The sequence below is a fragment of the Lissotriton vulgaris genome, chromosome 12, assembly GCF_964263255.1.
Source record: "Lissotriton vulgaris chromosome 12, aLisVul1.2, whole genome shotgun sequence".
Taxonomy (NCBI): Eukaryota; Metazoa; Chordata; class Amphibia; order Caudata; family Salamandridae; genus Lissotriton; species Lissotriton vulgaris.
The window spans coordinates 80,940,075-80,961,446 of record NC_141700.1 but is presented as its reverse complement, the minus strand read 5'-3'; the positions used below and the strand labels follow the sequence as shown (position 1 = coordinate 80,961,446).

General features: G+C 45.1%; 1 protein-coding gene across 2 annotated transcripts in view; it reads left to right on the top strand.

Moving 5' to 3' along the window:
* Positions 1-21,372, top strand: part of LOC147673384 (excitatory amino acid transporter 1-like) — a 163,747-nt gene that overhangs the window by 66,202 nt on the left and 76,173 nt on the right. The window contains exon 2 of one of the 2 annotated variants that reach the window (XM_086947243.1): positions 12,931-13,141. The exons of the other annotated variant lie outside the window; for it this stretch is intronic. The gene's annotated coding sequence lies outside the window, so the exon portion shown is untranslated. The remainder of the gene's footprint in view (positions 1-12,930; positions 13,142-21,372) is intronic. 2 annotated transcript variants of the gene reach the window in all.

Sequence of the window (21,372 nt, the reverse complement as noted above, 5' to 3'; positions counted from 1 at the left end):
CAGCATTTCTCGCTCTTCCAGTATGACAAGCCCCCTCCTGCGCTCACTTGTCCCAAATGATGGTCTGCAGCTCCCGGATCTGGTCGTTGATGGGCAGCACCTTGAGCTGGGGCCCGATCTGCTGTGCCAGGAGCTGCTCCTCCTGCGCGGCGCTGCTCCCATTGTCCTCGCTCCCGTCGCTGCTGGCGGGGGACGACCCGGAGCTGCCGCCTGCATCCCGGACGTCGTTCTCTATCGACTCCGCAAACCGCAGCTGCTTGTGGGCAGCGGGTTCCGCGGCCCCGAGGCTGGCTGCTGGTTCTGGCAGGGCATGGTCACGGCGGGGGCGGGGCTGCTGTCAGAACAGCGCGGTGGATCCGCGGCCATGCGCTGGGCCGCCGGTGTTAGTACGGAGAGCAGCGGCGTGTCTAGCAGCATAGACATCGAGGACGGATACGCCAGGGTTCCCAGAACCAGCTCTGAGCGAACGTGGCGGCCATCTTTGAAAGGAGGGTTTCACGTCTCTGTTGAAACAGAACTATTCTTGAGCGGCCATCTTGGTGTGAGCGATTGACTGTTCAGTACATTGCAGTAATGTATACTTTAGTGCTGTTTGTCTATTTCAAATGTTCCAACGCTATGAGAAATGTATGCACTATATAACTAAAGATATCTAGATATACACGGAAGACTTTATCCTACCCACTTTCAAAACATAGTGGGGACGTTGTATGCAATTTAGCAATGCATGCTAATTTAGTCGGGGGTAAGAAAGCATTACAACAGTCATAAAACGAGCATTGTGTAGCAAAAGACATCAGTCGGAAGGAATGTGGTTCTGGCTGGCTGACAGATAGCAAACGAGACCTGGTAGGGCGGGGGCTGCCCGCACATGCGTGGCATTTCTCACTTTCATTCTGAAGAGCCCCGGTTAGAAATGCAGCGCATGCGTGGGCAGCCCCCGCCTTACCAGGTCCGGCAGCTGAAGTCCCGTCGTGAAGAACATCGGAAAGGGGCTCCCATGCCTAAGGGGAGACGAGCCCGGTGAGTGGGAGTGGGAGTGGGAGTTGGGGTGAGGGTGAGGGTGTACGCACGTGTGCCTGTGTGTGTTCGCGTGTGTCTGTTCGAGTGTGTCTGTGTGTGCATCTGTCTATGTGCACGTGTGTCTGTTTAAGGGGGGTGCGTGCGTGTATGCAGTGTGTGTGTGCCTGTGTATGCGTGTGGCTGTGTATGTGCGCATGCGTGAGTGTGGCTGTGTGAGTGTGTTTGCGCATGGGAATATGAGGAACGAGAGGGGCTCGGCGCGGTGCGCGCCCACGAGGTGAAATCTGCGCTCGTGCCCCTCTCGTGTCCACATTCCCAAATACGGCCAACAATAGGTCTCTGCACAGACTCTGTCTGCTCGACCTAAAAACATTTTCGGCTCATCAATTTACAAATTTTGCTCTTAAAGCTTATTCTTTCAACAGGTCTCTCCATCTCGAAAAACTCCATCCTCTCTAATTGCTGCTTGCGGTGGTAGGGTGTTCTGTGCTAAGGAATGCTTCTGTCAGTCCAGGGCAACTCCTTAGACCAACCAGAACCGTCGACCTAACGTCTTCGGCTTGCACTCTAAAGACTTGGCAACCGCGACCCTACAGCTGAACCTGGATGGCGGTTCGAAAAACAAAAATCAAAGTAGTTCCTCGAGGAGAGTTAACCTTCAAAAATCAGAAAAAGGAAGAATTTCACTTTATTTGTCCCGCGACTCTCGGTCGCAAATTATAACGCTCTTTGCCAGGCAATGTCTGTTCACGGAAAAGTAAATCAGGTTCAACAATGTTCAAACGGTTCAATGGAGGCACAGCTTCTTGAAGAAGATCATCACTTTCTTGTTCAGTGTTCGTTCCAATCAAACGGGCATCGCTGAAAGGCAGAAAACGAGGCACGGTCTCAGTCTCAGAATCAGGAAGTCCTTTCTGGACCCACCGGTCGTACGGCAGAGGCAAAGGGGCCCTCTTACAATGTACACCGTGGATCCAGTTCTTTTTACCGTGCACTCGTACTGCAGAACGGGTAGATAACAACACTAGATATGGTCCCGTCCAGCGGGGCTGCTCGTTCTTGCTCCGCTGAAAGTTCTTCACCAGCACCCAGGTGCCAGGTTCAATGGCGTGTCCTGGATCTTCAGAAGCTTGTGGCAATGTATCGTGAACCTGTTGATGCAAAACACGCAATTTAGCCGTCAATTCATAGAGGTAGTCAAGCAACACAGGATGTTCTATTTCGCTAAACTTTGTCAGCCGCGACACTCCCCAAACATTTTCCGGGCGACCAAAAACTACCTTGTATGGACTCAAACCCATTTGTGAATGCACAGTCATTCTAGTGGACAAAAGGGCTAGAGGTAAGGCAACTGGCCATTGTAAACCAGAGCTCACTTGAATTTTGGCTAACTTCAGTTTAAGAGTGCCATTGTAGCACTCGACTAGACCAGTTGATTGGAAGTGATTTGCAGCGTGAAACTTCTGCCGAATTCCTAACCCATCACATACTCTCTTCATCACTTGACCCACAAATTCACTCCCATTGTCACTCCAGATCATTCTCGGCAAACCATACCTAGGGAAGAATTCCTTAACCACATCGCTGCTGTGCATTTTCCCCTCCTGTGCTGAAAAAAATGAAAATGCCTGAGTTCATGACGAGCTCAGCTCGTCATAAGCACAGCTCCACTGTGCCTCATGACGAGCTGAGCTCATCATGAGCATGGAAGGGGTTAATAAGGGCTTTCGCTGTGGATAAGGCAGTGTTGTCCTTCAAAGGGTAGGCTTCCACCCATCTAGAAAAAGAGCAAACAACCACTAACACATACTTTAGGTTGTTGCACCAGCTGGAGTTGGAATTCCCTTACCAAGTTTGTACATCAAACACACCATACAGTTCTTAACCAGATTCTCTGCACACTTAGGAATTCCAGCATTCTGCCATACTGGAGCCAACAACTTGCAAATCCCTTTTACGCTGATATGAGCCAATCCATGAGCCATTGTAACCGCTGGAAGCACATAAGCATCGGGTAACAACCATCTCTGATGCTCTGACAAATCAATCCAACAACCATTCGAATCCAATTTATCCTTGCTCTCTCTCCATTCATTCAACTCTTTCTCTGTAGCTTCAGCTTGGATGGATTTCACACTCTCAATCGTATCTTCACACATACTTCCATCTGGAACCCATCTCGCCGGACCCGCAACATACATTCGACTCATCACGTTTCTCGCAGTTTCTTTCGCGACTTCATCTGCAAACGCATTACCACGACCAACATCATCCGTAACTTTCTTATGCGCACTGCATTTCACAATCGCAACTTGCAACGGCAAAGTAAGTGATTCAAGAAGTTCATTCACCAACTGACCATGCTGGATCTTGGTCCCATGCGAAGTCAGGAACCCATGCTCTTTCCACAAACGTCCAAAACTATGAGCCACACCGAACGCATACTGGCTATCGGTATACACAGTCACTCGTTTTCCTTTGGCCAAAACACACGCTCTCATTAATGCAATCAACTCTGCTGCTTGCGCTGATTTATGTGGGATACGTGCAGCTTCAACAATCGTATGCAAAGTTGTAACAGCATATGCCGCAGTCGTATCACCATTCGGAAGCTTGAAGCACGAACCATCAACCCATAAGGTACCATCACACTCTGAAAGAGGAGTATCCCTAAGATCTATCCTCCCTTTCGTTTCTTCCTCTGTCCTAAAGGAAGCAATCGTGCTGTTCGGTATCGTCTGTCTCAGTTGAAATCGGCAACAACGTAGCTGGATTCAACGTGTTGCATCTCTTTATAAGCACATGACTTGCTAACAAGGTCAATTCGTAACCTGTCAACCGAGCACTAGTTAAGTGCTGTGTCTTGGTACGATTCAACAAGGTATACACCGAATGTGGAACCATCACAAACCGGAAACTTCGTCCTCCTAAAGAGAAGCCAAAAATATCTCTACTTTCCACGGCAGTCTGGATGCTGAAGAAAGCATTCTTCAAGTCAATCACCGAAAACCACGTGGCTGTAGCCGGGATCAAAGTCAGTAAAGTGGTGATATCAGGTACAACAGGAAATTGCAGAACTACAATCTTATTCACCTTGCGGAGATCAATCACGAACCTATATATAGGAGGTTGTGAAGAATCAGTTCTCTTCAAGACAGGCAAAACCGGACTATTGCACACATTACCTCTCGTTTCCTCAATCACACCTTTCTCAATCAGATCATAGATGATCGCCAAAAGTGCTCTTTCACCATCACTGGAAATGCGATATTGCGGAATGCGTGGCAATCTAGCATTCGCTTTCAACGTCACAACATATGGCGGAATCTCTAGGAGACCCACATCATTAGAACCAGTAGCCCAAAGAGAATCAGGGAGAGAAGACAATTCAGGTGGAAGTCGATCTTTAGACAAGTACATCGGAGAGATCACTCTCTTACCCAATGTAAGGTGTACTCCTGATGGAGAACAATATAGCGTCGCATACAATCTCTTTAACAAGTCCAATCCCAACAAGTTCTCACCACAACCAGTCGTTAGAATGAGGGGTGCTTCGAATTCACAAGGTTCAACAGAAATAGACAACGGACTAGAAATCAGATTCGTAACCGGGGCGCCAGAAAAACCTACTGAAACATTCGTTAAGCCAGACAAAGGTGTGCCAGGGAGTTTAGAGTGCATAATAGAACTCTTTGCAGCACCAGTATCCAACAGAAAAGGCTCTGACACACCTGATGCAATCACTTCAACATAGGGTCCACTCTGATCTACTGGAACTGAAACAACTCCCTCTCTTTGTCTATGGCTGTCCTAGCAATCATTACCATCCACATCCTCACCTTCAACATAGTAATCGTCTGCATAGTACTGTGCCGTCCTACCAGACGCCCCATTCTGCTGATCAAAGCTATTCATAGAGTTCTGTAGAGGCATAGGACACGCATTCTGACCACGACCTCTACCTCTAGAAGCTTGTTGAACACCTCGACCTCTCACACCAGAAGCACCATTTGTGCGCTGTAACAGAACCGGACAACTACTCTTGAAATGACCCTCTTCTTTGCAATACGCACACTGATTAGGACCTACGGGAAAACGGTGTTGAGAAGACTCAAACCTTTGCGAGTTTCTCTGCTATTGCTGAGGTTGCTGATAGTCGCGCTGATTGTTTCGTGGCGGATAAGCTTGCTGTAGAAGAACTTTAGTCTTCAATTCCTTAGTCTTCCTATCCGCTTTCTCTATCTCATCCTTGTTCCTATTCTCATAGTACTGTGCAGTAGCCAAAATCTGCGCTGACGTAGAAACAGCCCAAGCACTCTCAGAATCCTTCAGCTTATTGCACAATTCTGGAAGCAAATTATGAACAAATTTGTCAACGAACAACCGTTGACCACCTTCTGTACTCATGTCCTGACCACTGTGGTCTACAAATGTCTCTTCGAACCTAGTGAAAAAGTTGGACACAGTCTCGTCTTCTGCTTGCACGCAGACAACTTGTCCCAATTAACACGCAAAGCAGGCCTCAACGTCTTCATATAATCAATAATCCTACCAGGTAGTTCAGCAATTATATCTTCAGGCTTAGCACCACCTACTTGTCTAGCATCTGCAGCTCTAAGATTATTCCATGTATCACCTAATTCCTGCGCATGATCCGTGTGACGAATCTTTCCCCAAATAGGCTGTGGAACAACATTCCCAAACAACATATCTATATCAGCCAGATTCATAATACATGAATCCGCAGTTTGAGATAGCTCCTTATAAAACCCTGCTGGATATTTGCGTGGATCAGGCAAAGTCTGCTTTAGAGCTAAAACTTCAGCACGCTTCCATGGAACATGTACCCAAACTCGCTGAAAGTGTGGCAGAATAGCTGGATTAGCAGTGGCATCACCAGGTATCCAAACTGGGGGAACCTCACGCATCGGATATTGACGCGCCTTCCTCCTAACCGACGGATCAGGCTCAAACAGTCGCTGAGAAGGAGATTCACTCCTAAACTACAACAACGTCGCAACTGCTTTCTCAACCTTAAGACCCACAACAGTCCCTTTCGCAAACTCAGAACGCATACGGTACAACTCAGGCGGAGTTTGTCCTACTTCACCATCTTCCCATTGTTCACGAAGGAAAGAACACATCATATCGAAAACATATCTTTGTTTTGGTGCTTTCCATTGATGGAAAACATCCATAACACCCTCGAGATCATAAAGCGAAGGATACGTAACCCATTTACGCGCTAAGTGATCTAACATAGTCCGTTCATCAGGACCCGGCAACTGACTATGCAATTGCTTACGCTCCACAACAGGAGATATACCCAATGAACCCAACAGAGGAGAAAAGAGACCAGCAACAGCATCGGTCATTCTCTGTCGAGCAGAAGGAGAAGTTGACAAAAGGACAGGAGACGGAGCAGAATGAGAAGAAACCGAAGTCGGAACAGTAATAGAAGGAACAGACAACACAGGTGTAGGAGTTGCAGACGAAGGAGGTAGCAAAGTCGGCGGCCCTTGAGAAGGCTGCACCAAAGGAATAGGAGCCAATGGAAGAGGAGCTGGCTATTGAGGAATCACAGGGGGCAAAGCAACCGGAGGTTGCGCAACTACAGGTGGCGGATGTGCTGTAGCGCTCTGCACATAAGGGGGTGGCGAACTCAATAGGTGCGACATTAAAGGATCTTTCACAAGATCTTTCTTCTCTTCTTGCTGTTGAAGTGGCAAAGCTGGATAGCACTTGTCTACCGCTAGTTTACGCTGCCTAAGCATCTGTTCGCTTTCTTGTTCTTCTTCATTATCCCTAAACTGTATAGCAGCTTTCACCATTGACATACCACGTTCTCTTATTTTTCTTCGCTAACTTAATTTCTTTCTGTTTGGCTTCCTTTCGCCATAAGCGGAAAGAGTCAAACATCGCCGGCCGGGCTTTCTTCTTGAACAGTTTAACTTCGAGATTATCTAAAATCTCTGTTCCAAAGCTACCATAACGGGGCCACTGTAGGACACGGTCTTTCCTGGTATGGTCCATATTTCATTATACGCGATGGGGCCCACTCCATGTTTTACGTAGAGCTCATAAGTCGGAGTTCCAATCGGAAAAACCGGACACGAATCCTCCAATTGGGAATCCGTAGTACAACCACAACCAAATATCTTTCCAAGTCTGCTAAGACCAGGCATCTTCGCTCACTAGTCTAGCTTCAAACTTCAAGGGAAATCTCAAAACGATAGTCTCGTGAATACACGAGTCCCTCGGCTTTGGGGCCTGCAGGTACTAAATCAAAGCGATCCCGAAGGATACCCAAACAAAACTAAGGACTGGGAGATGCTCCACTCATACTTAACTGAAATGTCGATGGCGTCACCAGAAGACCCGTCTATTGTCTCGCTCTACAAATTATCTAATGGCTCCAAGACAGGGCGACAGTCAGGGCAGCAGTCCTTCGTAGCCGTCGGAAAGCGGGGAACCTCGCAGCAAAGACTTTCGGACCACGACGACATACATGGGTCGATGAAGTGGCAGGCCTTCCTCCAGAATTTCCACACGAAGCTCCTCACGATCTTCAGGCTTGGACCGGTACTGCTGAAGTCGCCCCACGATGGGCGCCAACTGAAGAACCGGGTTTTAGAACCCAGCGGCGATAGGGATAACGCTTAATGTCTTCGGTTTCCCCTGCCTCGGCAAACAGAGACACAGGACACTTCTTGATGACGTCAAGGACCAAATTTATTGGCTGCAACCAGGAACAGAGATCTACGAAGCACAACACGGTGGTTCGCTAGAGACTACACAAATTCATGGAGCCGAGCATCGTCTTTTATGCCAAAAATCACATTCCTGGCTAGCATCAATTACAAACTGACCAATAGAAGAACGACATTTCAAACATATCGCATGACGACAATCCCACTTTCCGTTGTCCAGCCCACCAGAAATGACAAGGCAAAATTCAACATTCCTGTTCGGTACGGGCCGGACAAACCCATCATAAAGACCTCAACCCAAATCAATTATTAAGCCATAAAGGAAGGAACAGAAGCAGATGAGAAGCAAGATAGAAGGGTGTGTGCATGTACCATAAACTCAGCAATGTCCTGCTCTTTGATCTCTATATGACCAGCTGCTTAACAAGGAACTGGCTCAACGAGGTCAGCCTCAGGCAAGGGAGTCAGTTCGGCCAGGTCACACAGAAGTCAGCTAAGGTGTACGTGTCCCAAAGACTCGTTCGGCCATAGTCATCGGCCTATGTGAGGGCAACCACACAAAATGGCTGCCGCACACAAAATGGAACCCGAGGGTTCAAACGAAATCCCTGAATACGTAGTGTTCTCATTGATCGATTTATGACGAAAACACTTGTACATACCGCACTCATCATTTGCGGTCCGCTGATACCAAAATCATCTATATCCGACGACCTTCATTGAACAGGTTCAGAATCTCAGAACTTCAGGACCCACAGAACCACAGTGGGCCCGCCACAAATTACCGTCCCACATTCAGGCAAGATGACTAAATCATGAAAACCAACAAGTATACCGCCAAAGCGTAAGGCCCTCAAGTATCGTACGAAATCCTTACTATTGCTGCGTCCCTCCGGCGCTTCCGACGTTCCCGCAACATTCTTGCCATCTGGACGTGGAAGTACCCACTGCTACAAACCACGCCCTCCACGTTGCATGACGCGGTGCGCCAGCGGTAACCGTGGCGGCCATTTTGGATCGGTTACGTGTTGTCTAATGAAATAACCACCACATCATTTCCATCAATGATAGTAAATGGACGGAGTGGTGCAATAGGTTCACAATTAGATGCACATCATTAGAGGGAAAGATCGTAAATATAGAGGGTCATTAGTTATGAGGAACGTGCCTGTATAAAAAAGTGATGTTAAACAAGGAGCACAAATGGTGCTTATGTAAATACCGTGAATGACCTGCTATGATCCTATTAGACCTTCAAAATATGTATATAGTCAACAATCATGAACACAGAGGTATATGGCACGGACATTCAAGATGTCTCAAGGGTCTTCATATTAGCAACACTGCAAAGGCTTAGTGGGCTCAGGTGAATCAATAGTAGGCTCGGAGAAATGCTCCAAGAGCATCTGAGTACAATAAGAGTAAAAAACTTGACCAATCGTTTAGTACAACACTTTACTGAAAAGGGACATCACACAACTTAGATCTCATCCTGGCGCGTAAAGAGGCAAAGTGGATTTTTCAGAAAGGGCTGACCGGGAGGGGCTGAACGAGAACATTAAGTGGAATAAAGGGAGTAGGAGGTAATTACAGTCACCCTCTAACCCCCCATGTGAGGACTCCTTATTGTGTTTATTTACCATAGCAGTTCATCACTTAAGGGATGAGTCCGTAGGCGTGTTTTCTTTTTATGCATATCTAGCATTTCTCCGAGCCCACTATTGATTCACCTGAGCCCACTAAGCCTACTGAGACAGGTAAGGTCTGGTTGGCACAGGGGCACTCAAACTAGGACTCAGAACAAGGAATGAAAGAATCTACCTAGTGGGCACTTATAGAAGTTACTCCCTCCTGGTACATGGAATGAACACAGGAATTCAAAACAAGGTCCAAACAGTAAATCAGAACAAGGAGGCAAAGGGAACTGCTGCCAATTCTGTGGGTGAGTGTTCGGAAGCCCTACGTCACAGTATTTATACTATTTGAGAGTTTAAAAAACACCACCTGCCTGGTTCACATAGTTTACATTTTTGTGAAATGGCAATATAGTTTTGAACACTGAATATATAAATTATCATATTATATTTCTCAAGATAACTTGTGACTCAAAACCAGCATTGATATTTCAACAATAAAAGTCAGCTCTCATCTCCCTGAAATTAATGTATAGTAGCCACCATGCTTTTGCCACAGGACTCAAATTGATTAAACAAGTTTGCAGTGCTCCATCTAAGTACTGTATTGCCCGCTGAAGGAGCTATTTCGCACGACTAATATATTGGCCACATAAAAGCTCCTAATCCCTTATGCATGCTGTCCAATTATATATACATTATCTGTACTAGAACCCAACAGATTTGTAATATTATTACATTAACTATTAATTTGCTGCATCGGAACCTCAATAGTTCCAACACTTTACTTTGCGCTCACAAAACTCTCAGTACTGTAAAATCTGACCTTTCATTTGTTTTCTGTTATTGAAGCTCTTAAGTGTTTCTTTTATTTCCTTGCACTTTGACTAATGTCCATGACTTCTTCTAAGGCCCTCCTTACGAGTGGTCCATAATTGGTGTGATATGAGTTTTTTGGGAATAATATACCATGAGTTAGTGATTACTGCACCAAAATCTGCATGTGTGGGTAAATACTGGGTAAATTATCCAGGTGTGACCTGAAAGATATCTTATCACTAAACTTATAATTGCGACATGTTCTGTGACATAGACCTGGAACACCCTGCCTCTCCATCTCAGACCATCACCTTCACTGCCCCAATTCAGAAAGGACCTCAAGACCTGGCTCTATGAACCACAGTGCCTTCGGCGGATCAGCAGCCCCCCCCCCCCCCCCCCCCCAGCGCTTGGAGACCCTTCTGGGTGAGTAGTCGCGCTTTACAAGTCACCTGATTGATCGATTGACACCAGTTGATGCACATATTGCAATTAAATGGGGCATGAGTAATGAGGACCTTCGTTTCCACGGTGATTGTTCTACTCCACGGAAGCGTTTTTCATATCTTCAATTCTTCGAACGTCAAAATTCTTCGACTGTAAATGGGTCTCCGGTTTCTAAATGCAACTAAAGAAGATTCTGTGGTATTCATTGGGCGAATTTCCATATCTTTAGTTGAGGTGGTCACCCCCTTTTAGGAACTCTTCCACATGTAGAGACGTTCTAAGGCATGGGAGCAGTGGGCCCTGGCCCAGGGTCCCACCCTATTCTTGTCCTGATGACAGTGAATACTTATGAACAGATTGTTTTAAGTACCGTTTTTCTTTAATTTATTTTTAATGTGGGTGATGCATTGGAATCTGTTGAAGACATATGGGAGAGCAATATTTGTTTTTCAACACCATCGAAAAACGATTTCCGTTAGATTAAAACAGCACGTCACGTGTGAGAAATGGCAGGGGTCACAAAGATTATTAGCAATAATATTAGTTATCTGTTGCTGAATTATCATATTGAAAACAAGGCACTATCCCAGAATATTAGATGTAAACACATTTAGAATGTGTACCATTGTCCTGTGCACTGTCAGTGACCTGGCCAAAGAGGACCTAAAAGCTGAAATTGGATCATAAATCCAAAGCTGTTAGGGACAGGGGCCCCCACAATACGGTTTTCCCAGGGCCCCCTAAGTTCTTAAGATGTCCCTGGTAACGAGGCTCCCATGGTATTATCACAGGCACCAGATGTGCGTTGGAACCTGTCTGCATGGTGTAAATGTGGGGCATTTTTTCACCAAAGAGAAAACCCCCTTGCACCTGTCCCTCTATTGTAATTATAATTGTATTTATATAGCGCTTACTACCCCTGATGAGGTGTTGAAGTGCTTTTTGTCGAGTAGCACGCTACTCCGGAACCCAAAAGGATTAGTGGTGAATAATATAGGGAAATATGAGCATAGTGTTAGTATAGAGAGGTACAAGTTCATTTGGGCAGAGGACATGTGAGTCTGTTAGTTGGACTGAATAGAGTAATGGAGGGACAGAGGAAGGAAGAAAACCACAAGTGTTAATTCGGAAGACCATATTAGTAAATTGAGCTCTGGGATGAATAAAGGGGAGGAGGGAAGAACCTGTAGAAAGGCGTTAGGGGGTAAGAGAATCAGACTAGAAAAAAATGAGGTTTGTGATGAGTCCAAGCAGAAAAATCATTAGGGAGAAATTAGTAGGGTTATTTGGGAGATCAAAGTAGTAAACTGATATTTGGGGTGAGCCAGGAGGTGTACAGGAGGGAGTTCTGAAGGAAGGGTTATTTTTGAGATAATAGTAGTTGAAAGGGAATAAATATATAGATACCTGCTTACATGGGTATATTTGTGTACACAATATATTGAAATGTGTGTGTTTTGTGTTTGTGGAGTAGTGGGAGGAGCTATTGATGTAGTGGTTTTCTGTGAAAGATTTGTATGTGCAGTACTGCTGGTGGGTGGTATTTTAATAGTATGAGGGTGGTGATGTGTTCTGGAGAATAGTTTGTGGTGTGTACCCGGGGATGGACAAGAGTTATGGGTGGGTTAGATTTGATCACTGGAATAGGTCATGTATGTGTTGGAGTGGCATGCAAGGATTGTACGATTGTGTGTAACTGGTAAAAAGAGGCGGCAGTGTTGGTGGATGGTGTGATGAATGATGTGTGTCGTCCCTTTCCTCCCGCTCCTCTGGTCTCCAAATATTCGACAAAGAAGTTGTCTAAAGGTCATGAGTTCAGTAAATTGAGTGCCATTAAATTTGGTAATAGTAACATTTGTTTTTGGCGCTAAGAAAGTACAGAAGATTTATACGAAGCGCTATATACAACGGTTTTATTATTCTACTATTACAGTTGATTAATCAATACATAAATGAGTGGCTCTCAAACATTTGGCATTTTTTTTGGGCGATGCTACTCGGCAACAATGTGGAACCCACCGAGCTATATGACTGAGCATGAAACCAAGAAGGTGCCATAATGTTACCTGCAGAAATGCACTGACCCTTCCATCCTTCTTAGTGACGGCGGTAAACAGGAGTTTGGGGATTTTGTACCCCACCTCCACAGAACCAGGATCTTCCTTCACCCCCCGTCACCCTCCATCCTTCCTCACCCACTTGTCGAGCCGGCTCTCTTGTCATCTCGCCCCCTCCCCTCTCCTCCCTCCCACACTCTGAGCGTTTTCATGCTCACGCTGCTGTCTTCTCTCTGGCAGGGGGTCTCAGAGCCGCGCCTGGAGCTGAGGACGGAGGAAGTCTGCTGTGGAGCGCGCGGTACACCGTTCCCCCCGCCGAGAACGGAGAGCACAGCAAGGGGACGGCGGAACCGGGCTTCACAGCGCCTTGAAACAAGAGGCAAGAAAAACAGCCCTTTGGAAGGATACAACTTCAGCGAGGCTGACTGACGGGATCCTGTCCTCCAGCAAGGTAAAAAACAAAATCACGCTCCGTTCTTTGTTTGAATTAAACATATACATATATTAATGTTTTGACCAGAAAGAGCACAGACGGGGGTGGCGAGGTGCGCGTGCCGCATGTGAGCTACAGGTTGCAAATCCCAGCATGCAACAGTCAACGTCCTATCCTTCTGAAACTGATAACATCTGTGCTTTTTAGTTAGTTAAGAGTCGGTTATTGTTTGGTGGAATGCAAACGGAAATTAGGTGATTGCTTCCATGATATCTCTGCACCGTACAGGTCGCAGGCTTGAATTCCAGCCCGCCCAGCCTTTCATCTGTCTAATGTTGAGAAACGGAGTACCGTATGTCGAGTATTAGTAGCGCCTCTCACTTACAGTGCTAAATGAAGATCCAATCTCAAGCCGCAAGTGCCATGTGAAAACACGTTTTTAAGTTATAAAAAACAGTGCGGACTACGCGTTATATCACAGCTGAAGACACCTCTTTGAAGAGCAGGACATAACCAGCCAGTAAATGCACCCTTTCCAGATCCACTCTCTGTTTGTATCTCTGCTTTCAACCCTGGACAGCGCTCCGATGCCTGTAGGCTAGATTAGCGCTCTAGAAATATAAAGTAGCACGTACATACACAGCCTGCATATTGATGTGTTCTTTTGCTCACCTTTCCCCCGTCACCACCATAGCGCACTGAGGCACGATCGCATGTAGACAGCTTGGGTTTTTAATAAAGCGTTTCTTGAAGGACAGACACACAACGCCGTCTCTCCTGAGACAGACCGACGTCTCTGCCAAGCATTAGTGGAAGTCAGGCAGGGTGAATGAATGCATGAATAAGACCCTCTGAAATTTTTCTTAGGGGACCATCACTAGGACGGCCACACGCCAGGGTCACTGCCTGCAGCTAGGCTGCCTCGCCTGGATTCCACCTCATGCCTCTTTCTTCCACCACCCTACACTTCCTGTCTCTTTATCTCACTCTTGTAGGTTATTTTTCATCCCAGCTTACCTCCTTTGTCATTACAATAACGTGTATTTGTAAAGCGCACGTTCACCCCCAAAGGGTGTCCTGACGCTGAAGAACAGATGTTTATTGTTACCCAACTCAATGGTATTCATTTTATCGACCTCAGTTGGATGAAAGGCTGATTGGATCCGCTGGGTTTCGACCCTGCGACCATGAGGTCGAACTCAGGCCCCTGCAGTGGATGCAATAGTCCACTGAGCCACCAGACCCGGCTTTATATATGGATTCATGAGGTCGCCCTTAGAATAGGGGTTTAATGTTTGGATATATTTCAGATTGGTAGCTTTCCGGGTCACATGTACTTCACCCCCATCAGTTACAAAAGTATCACTTTAGGTCAGGCCTATTATTAGGAAACCTGAATTATGAGTTACCGCTTCAAAATGGTGGACTTTGACGATTCAGAGTCGTCAGGGCTCCGCTGTAGGATTACACAATGGGGCGCTCGCTCGAGTGGCGACCCTGATTACCCACTCTACATGAGCGAAACAGAAATGTTATGGTAGGAAGCGATCCACAGATCCGGCTCGCCTGCAGGAGCCAACACCCGAGCCGAGCCAGCGCAATTAAAAACGAAGTGAATCCTAAAATTAATATTTTGCGAATCAAAGAAATGACACAGGTTGTGGTTTAAAGATTTACAAACATATCAAGGTTGATAACAAACAAAAGGAAAACGAAATGCAAACACCTGAAGAATAGTTTTTTTTGTTGTTGCAGTTTTATAAAGCATCGGGTATCCGAGCGCTTTACATAGCACCAGTTATGTTACATGAGGACACATTCAGTTTTGTTAGGCATGAGGAGATTAAGTGATTTGCCCAAATCACAGCATGTACAACGTCATTGCCAAGACTCGAACGCAGTTCCCCAGAATCGAGGTCGACCGCACTAGCCGTTAGGCCACCTCCTCTCCCCTTTGCAGAACTATGTGTTTTTGTAATTTAATGAAGGATGCATGTTTGATTTTCACTTCAATGGTCTCAAGGCTGCCTCTGAATATGAATGAATGTAGATCTTTAATTCTGGGCACATTCAGCCTGGTCCCTTCTCCAAGTACAATTCCCCCCCAAAGCTGACAGATTAGTGGTAGTAAATAAATTTATGAGGACATGAAGGCACATGCTTTTAGACCTGCATTAAATAATCAATTAATTAATCTGTTTACTGGTGGAGCAGGAGATATTGGGTAACCTTTCTAAAGGGTACGCATATGGCGACTGTAACATTTTGATTTTGTATTCCATATCCATCTAGTGCTCATGTGGGGCTCTATGCCTACAACAAGTGTGTGTCCATTTGTGTGTTTAGAGTCAACTTTATGTAAAAAGGAAGGGCAGGCATATAACAGACTGATGTATAAAGCTGAAGTGGATTCATTCAGGTCTATAGTTCATGGATATTTGTGGCATTTGTCTGCAACAATATTTCTAAGTCATTAGGAACCTCCCCCGCTACATCATCCTCATTATTACTAGTTGAGGGCGCATCAATGTCTGTCCTAAGAACGCTCTCCGTATTACACATGTAAGAACCCATCTGCAGAACCACTGGAATTATGTGGTAGGGGAGGGCCAAATAATGCAGCAGATTGACTAAATTATGTGGCAATAAAAGGCAAATTATGCGGCGTAATGCTGCACCTTTTTTGATAGTATTACTTCTTTATTTTGTCATTTTTACACTTGTGAACACTGTCTGGGAAGATGTTTCATCCTCCTTATTACCAGTTTAACACCCAAAATATTGCAAAAAGCAACAGAATGATGACCTGTCAACCGTAGCGCCATGTGTTGCTGTGTTTTTAGTAACTTTTGAACCTTTTGAGTTAGAAACACACTTTTTAGCTAAATTCTGCAGATTATGCAGCAGATGATGGATTATGTGGCAAATGCAGGGAATCCACAATTATGGGGAAAACAACGCAACCGCATTATCGTACAGTTCCAGTGGCCCTGCCCATATGTCAACTGACATAGAGTGTGGTATCTGCTGGGTTCATCTGGGTGGTCCAGATTTATAGCTTCCATAGCCTGACACATGCAAAAACAATATATATATCTAAGGCGCTGTCTTTCCCATTCCTTCAGAATTCTTCTAGAGTTCCACATCTCCCTTCTCTAAATAAGTGGTCCATGTGAGTGCTTCCCTTCTTAGCTACTGAATCGGTTACAGCTCGTTCAGCCGCAAGTGGTAGCCAAGGATTGTTTGAAAGTTGCAAGGCCGGTCAATACATCCTGATAACCTGCTTGCTTGGGGTCTGATTCACAAAGATGTTTCTCCTGCACGTTCATGACTAGCTTACACCTGAGACTTAGGGAAGACTGAAGAACTCACAGAACAAAGGCCATTAGAGAGTAGTGAGTAACATTGGGAGGGTATTGGGTATTGGAGGGTCAAGGGTGGGCTATCTGACGCCCTCCCAAGAAAGAAATCCGATGTTGGATTCTGATTAGAATGTAGAAAACTGGATTCCATACTGTCCCACAGCTATGTTACTCGCTTTACGCTAGAAAAATTAACAAAAATAGGAACCCTTTCCCAAAATGCAGCTCTTAACAGAGAATCCTTGAAATCATTTGGAGACCCAATAATCAATACATAGATTATTGAGCAGGTCTTGAAATCGTCACCCCGCTGTCTTCATATATGGATATAAACATGGGGTTGTACTGTTGCACCAATGTAAATTGATACTTGTATAGCGCACTACTCACCCGCAAGGGTCTCAAGGCGCTTGTACGAATACCGCTGTGGAACCCGTCCTGACTTTCCCTTTGAGGCATCCACTCCTGGGCACCCCCAGGGTGAAGCCAGGCATCCTTAGCGTTGTGGGGGCCGTTGTGGAGATTAAGCAAGCTATTGGCCAGAGTTGCAGAGTGGGACTCCATGATTGGAATAGGCACCAAGGCGAGAATTATCAGGTCCGTGGAATTTTGAGCCCAAGACCCGCCGAGGCGGGGAATTGAACCCTGAACCCTGGTCCCGGGCTAGACCTCTGCAGCAGGGTCTGCCGCTCTAACCATTGAGCCACACTTCTCCAAAATCGCACCCATATATGTTTCTCTGTTTTTCTCCCTTCTCTATGACGAGCAAATCTTTTTTCTATTTTTGAACTTAAGAACTTTGATTTAAAAAAATTGCTATTGTAATAAATCGATATATTTAGTTTGCGATTAGTTTTGTGCAGACATAACTGCATACACATCCTTTCATTCTTCTCTTCCAATACTAAGGAATTTTATTTGGAAATAATAGATTCATGCACTGATGGCTTTCATGTTCTTATGTTTGATTCAGTACACCGTGTGTTTTTATTTTTAAGCATCTTTCCTGCTCACTTCCGGTAGCATGATCAGAGGTAGTGTCACTTGTGCTTGAACAGTGAACAGTTATGTGCTGGTTATAGCCACTGGATTTTAAATAATATTTATGTGTACTGATAACCATGTAGTTATATAATTTAAAATGTTATCTGTAAGAATTGGGTGTTCCACTGTGTAAATAGCTAGCATGTACTGGGTACGGTTTAGTTTTTATTTTAATGTTCTTTTCAATTATAATATACTTCTATATTTCGTGGTTATTTAATAAGGATTATTTATGTTAAATGCCTGCTGTACATTTCTGTTTACCTTACTCTGCTTAGCTGGACTTGGTATACGAAATAACATCAATATTGACTGAATGATTGCCAATTACTACTTCCTCACCCTCTGCCTGCCTCATGATTCTCGAATGAAACCCCAAACAGGCTTTTTACGAGAAAGGGACGTAGTTTGAACGTGTTTTTTTTTTACATCACACTTTAATTGTTTCCTTTTTTTGGTATGATCCATAGAATATGTTGGTGCCTCTCTAGCTTAATAAAGTCGAAAAATATAAATAAATGGATGCACAGATGGACTTTGGATAAGCTCCCTTCGTGTATTGGATTGTTGCCATCCCCGTTTTGGTTCCGCGACCACAGCGTAGAGCGTGGTATAATGGATGGTCCCTTGTCAGCCATTGGCTCCCTTCCACTGTGAGGGCTTTTTTGCCTCATCGCATGTGCACATCCGCCTAAAAAGGCACTTAATTCAGTGGCAGGGCTAGAGAACTAGTACATTACTTTTTTTAGTGCCTTTTTCCTCCCATTCTGTATCCTTTTTATTCTTTTTTTAATCTTTACGTTCTTAAACTATGTCTTTGGGTAACAGTAGTTGAAAAACAACAGTAACTTTCTTTGCACCAATAAGAATGATATTTTCATGTGATATGCATTAAAACTAAAAAGGGTTTGTTTACCTATCCCGAGTACACCTGCCTGCTCAGAAATAACTGTACTTTACAGGAAATTGAACCAATTGAACTATTCTCTTGACCAGATATTAACCGGCCCTTCGAGCATATCCACTGTTCTTTGCCACGAAGAAGTTTACTGGTGCAGCGAAGGGAGAGTATGAGGTGCAGCATCCTCGACTGTTTATTTATGGAGCAACAAAACTGTCCTAGGACTGCTGAGATCTGTGCTGCTATGCCCTGCTTAGAAGGAGGTAGACTGTGGTAGTGCTTAGAACTTTGTTTGTACCATTAGAGCAAGAGATTGAGTTTGCGCGTTTTACAGAGACGTACTCGGTGCTGCTACATTCACCCAAAGTCCCACAACACTACCTCACTCATCCAGACCCAAAAATCTGATCACATCGCTTTCTAAAGGTACATTGCATGAGCAAACCCACAAACTTGTCGGTGGTACGCCGTTGTGAGACCATGCACGCACAGTTTAAAGTCACTCAACTGCATCCTCTGGAGGCACTGGGCAGGCATTTGAGTCTGGGAGTGGCACCCCCTTGTGGTGGATGCCCTCAGTGTGAACCACTACAAACTCACCTGAGGCTGGTGGCCCCTGACGTGATCATGTAAGTTGCAGAGAAGATATCGCAACTCCCCTACCTGTTTACAAATCCCATCAATGCCTGTCCAGAATCAGCCAAACTGGTTACTGAATCCCAACCAACCGGCGGCATGCCCCAACCAGCATGAGCGGCCGAAGAGGGGCTAACCACCCAATGTCCACCACCAACATCTGCAAGGCCACATGTGCACCGTGGCCTGATAGAGCCCCGCCAACTGAGGTGCCCAGCCTCTACCCGGGCCTGGTGGCTCCAATCGCGGAGACCCTGAACTCTCAACAAAAGACCTTGAACATTGGGAGACTACTGAACAGTACGGTATTCCTGAGGCGATGCAGCGCTTGACCATCATAGGCTAAATAGACTCACTTCTCCTCCGCTCAAATTAACTCGAACCTTCCTAGACTAATACTATTCTCATATTTCCCCATACAAATCCACCACTAATCCTTGTGGGTTCCGGAATCGCGTGCAATTCACCGGAAAATGCTTCAATGCCTTGTCAAGGGTAGTAAATACAATTACAATCACTCAAGACCCTCCCCTAACCTTCCTGGGCATAGACAGGGTGTAACAAATATGCCGGAGTGACAAGGAATATCTTTACTAATAAACTTCTACTTACTGAGTATATTTACTTAATATTAATTGAGGCATAACATCTTTTTTTCTGCAGGATTAACTCTGCTTGGACTTACTACCTACTGTGTGTGATACACGTGCAACCGTACCAGGTGTTTGTGCCCCAAAACCACCGCCCAAGAGTCATTTGTGGCTCCAGGCTCTATGCCACTTGATAGTTAAAGCTTAAGAAAGGGTGGATTTGGCTTCCTGGTTCCTCTCCCTGCAAAAACCTACTTCGAGTGGATTTTCATGTCTACTTTTTTTTAACTGCCTATTTCGTGAATTGCAAGAAATTGCCAAAATAAAAACAAGCATTTACAATGCAATGGTCTCGGCAGCATCAAATGTAGAGCTATTGGCATTGCTCATGATTTTTTATTTAAATCATAAATAAATGGCATTGTCATTTACATTGCCAATAGCTTCATCGCGTGCATATGTGAGACCTACTGCATTAGCACCCACACACACAGTAAGTAGTAGTGAGAAGTTGATAGTGAGTAGGAGAGAGTTATTAGTAAAGAGTATTAGAGAGCGCATCAGAGCTGTGTGAATAATAACAGCTGTGAGCCCGTGCCTGAGGTGCATCATCAGAGCTGTGTGAATAATAACAGCTGTGAGCCCGTGCCTGAGGTGCATCATCAGAGCTGTGTGAATAATAACTGCGTCAGCCCCGTGCCTGAGGTGCATCATCAGTGCTGTGTGAATAATAACAGCTGTGAGCACCTGCCTGAGGTGCATCATCAGAGCTGTGTGAATAATAACTGCGTCAGCCCCGTGTCTGAGTTGCATCATCAGAGCTGTGTCAATAATAACAGCTGTGAGCCCCTACCTGAGGTGCATCATCAGAGCTGTATGAATAATCATATTGTGCCCACTGTATATCATAGAAGTATGACATTTCCACTCTGCCAATCAAACATTTCAGTTCAATAGTGTCCAAAAGTCTCAACTGCATAATTTCTCTTTTTTTTGCAAACATATGTTTTATTGTTGTATGGCAACAAAGACCTAAAAAAGTGTCCATGTACTTCAGAGGGATATCACGGTGTGTGGCCTGTATCAAGAGGGTTGCCTAAAACAATCTGTGGCGAAAACTGGATATAACTGGATGGGCTTCAGCGCACCTGACTATGGAATATTGAAAGGCATCGCTGTTGTAGCACAACTGCATTGGTTAAACTTTGCCAAAACAGAACATTACGATGGCAGAGACACGAGGTACAAAACCTTTTTTTCTGGAAAGGAAGGGCAGATTGTGGTGGGGCATAAGCACAGAGGTCAGCACACACTTCTTGGTCTGTGCAACCACATGGCGAAAACAAATGTCAATCTGAGTTGACGCATAGCACCAGACACAGATAAGACATTGTCCTTATGTCACAAATTAGAGAAGCAAAGGCACATCCTTAACACTCTATGCAACCCCCCCCCTCCACACACACACACACACACACACTTAAAAACCACATAGGATATCGTTGGCATGAAAAGGCACGCATGCTCTGCCAGACTGATACTGTATAGAAACATGGAACTTGAAAAAAAATGATACAACCACAAGGCGGAAAGAGACAATGTAATTGCATGAACATTTCTTCAGTTGATTTTAATGTAGAAAAGAAAAAGCATTCAGCACGTTGCTTTGTTGTAGGAGAGACAAACGCTTGTCTTTACTCTTTAATATCTCAGGCA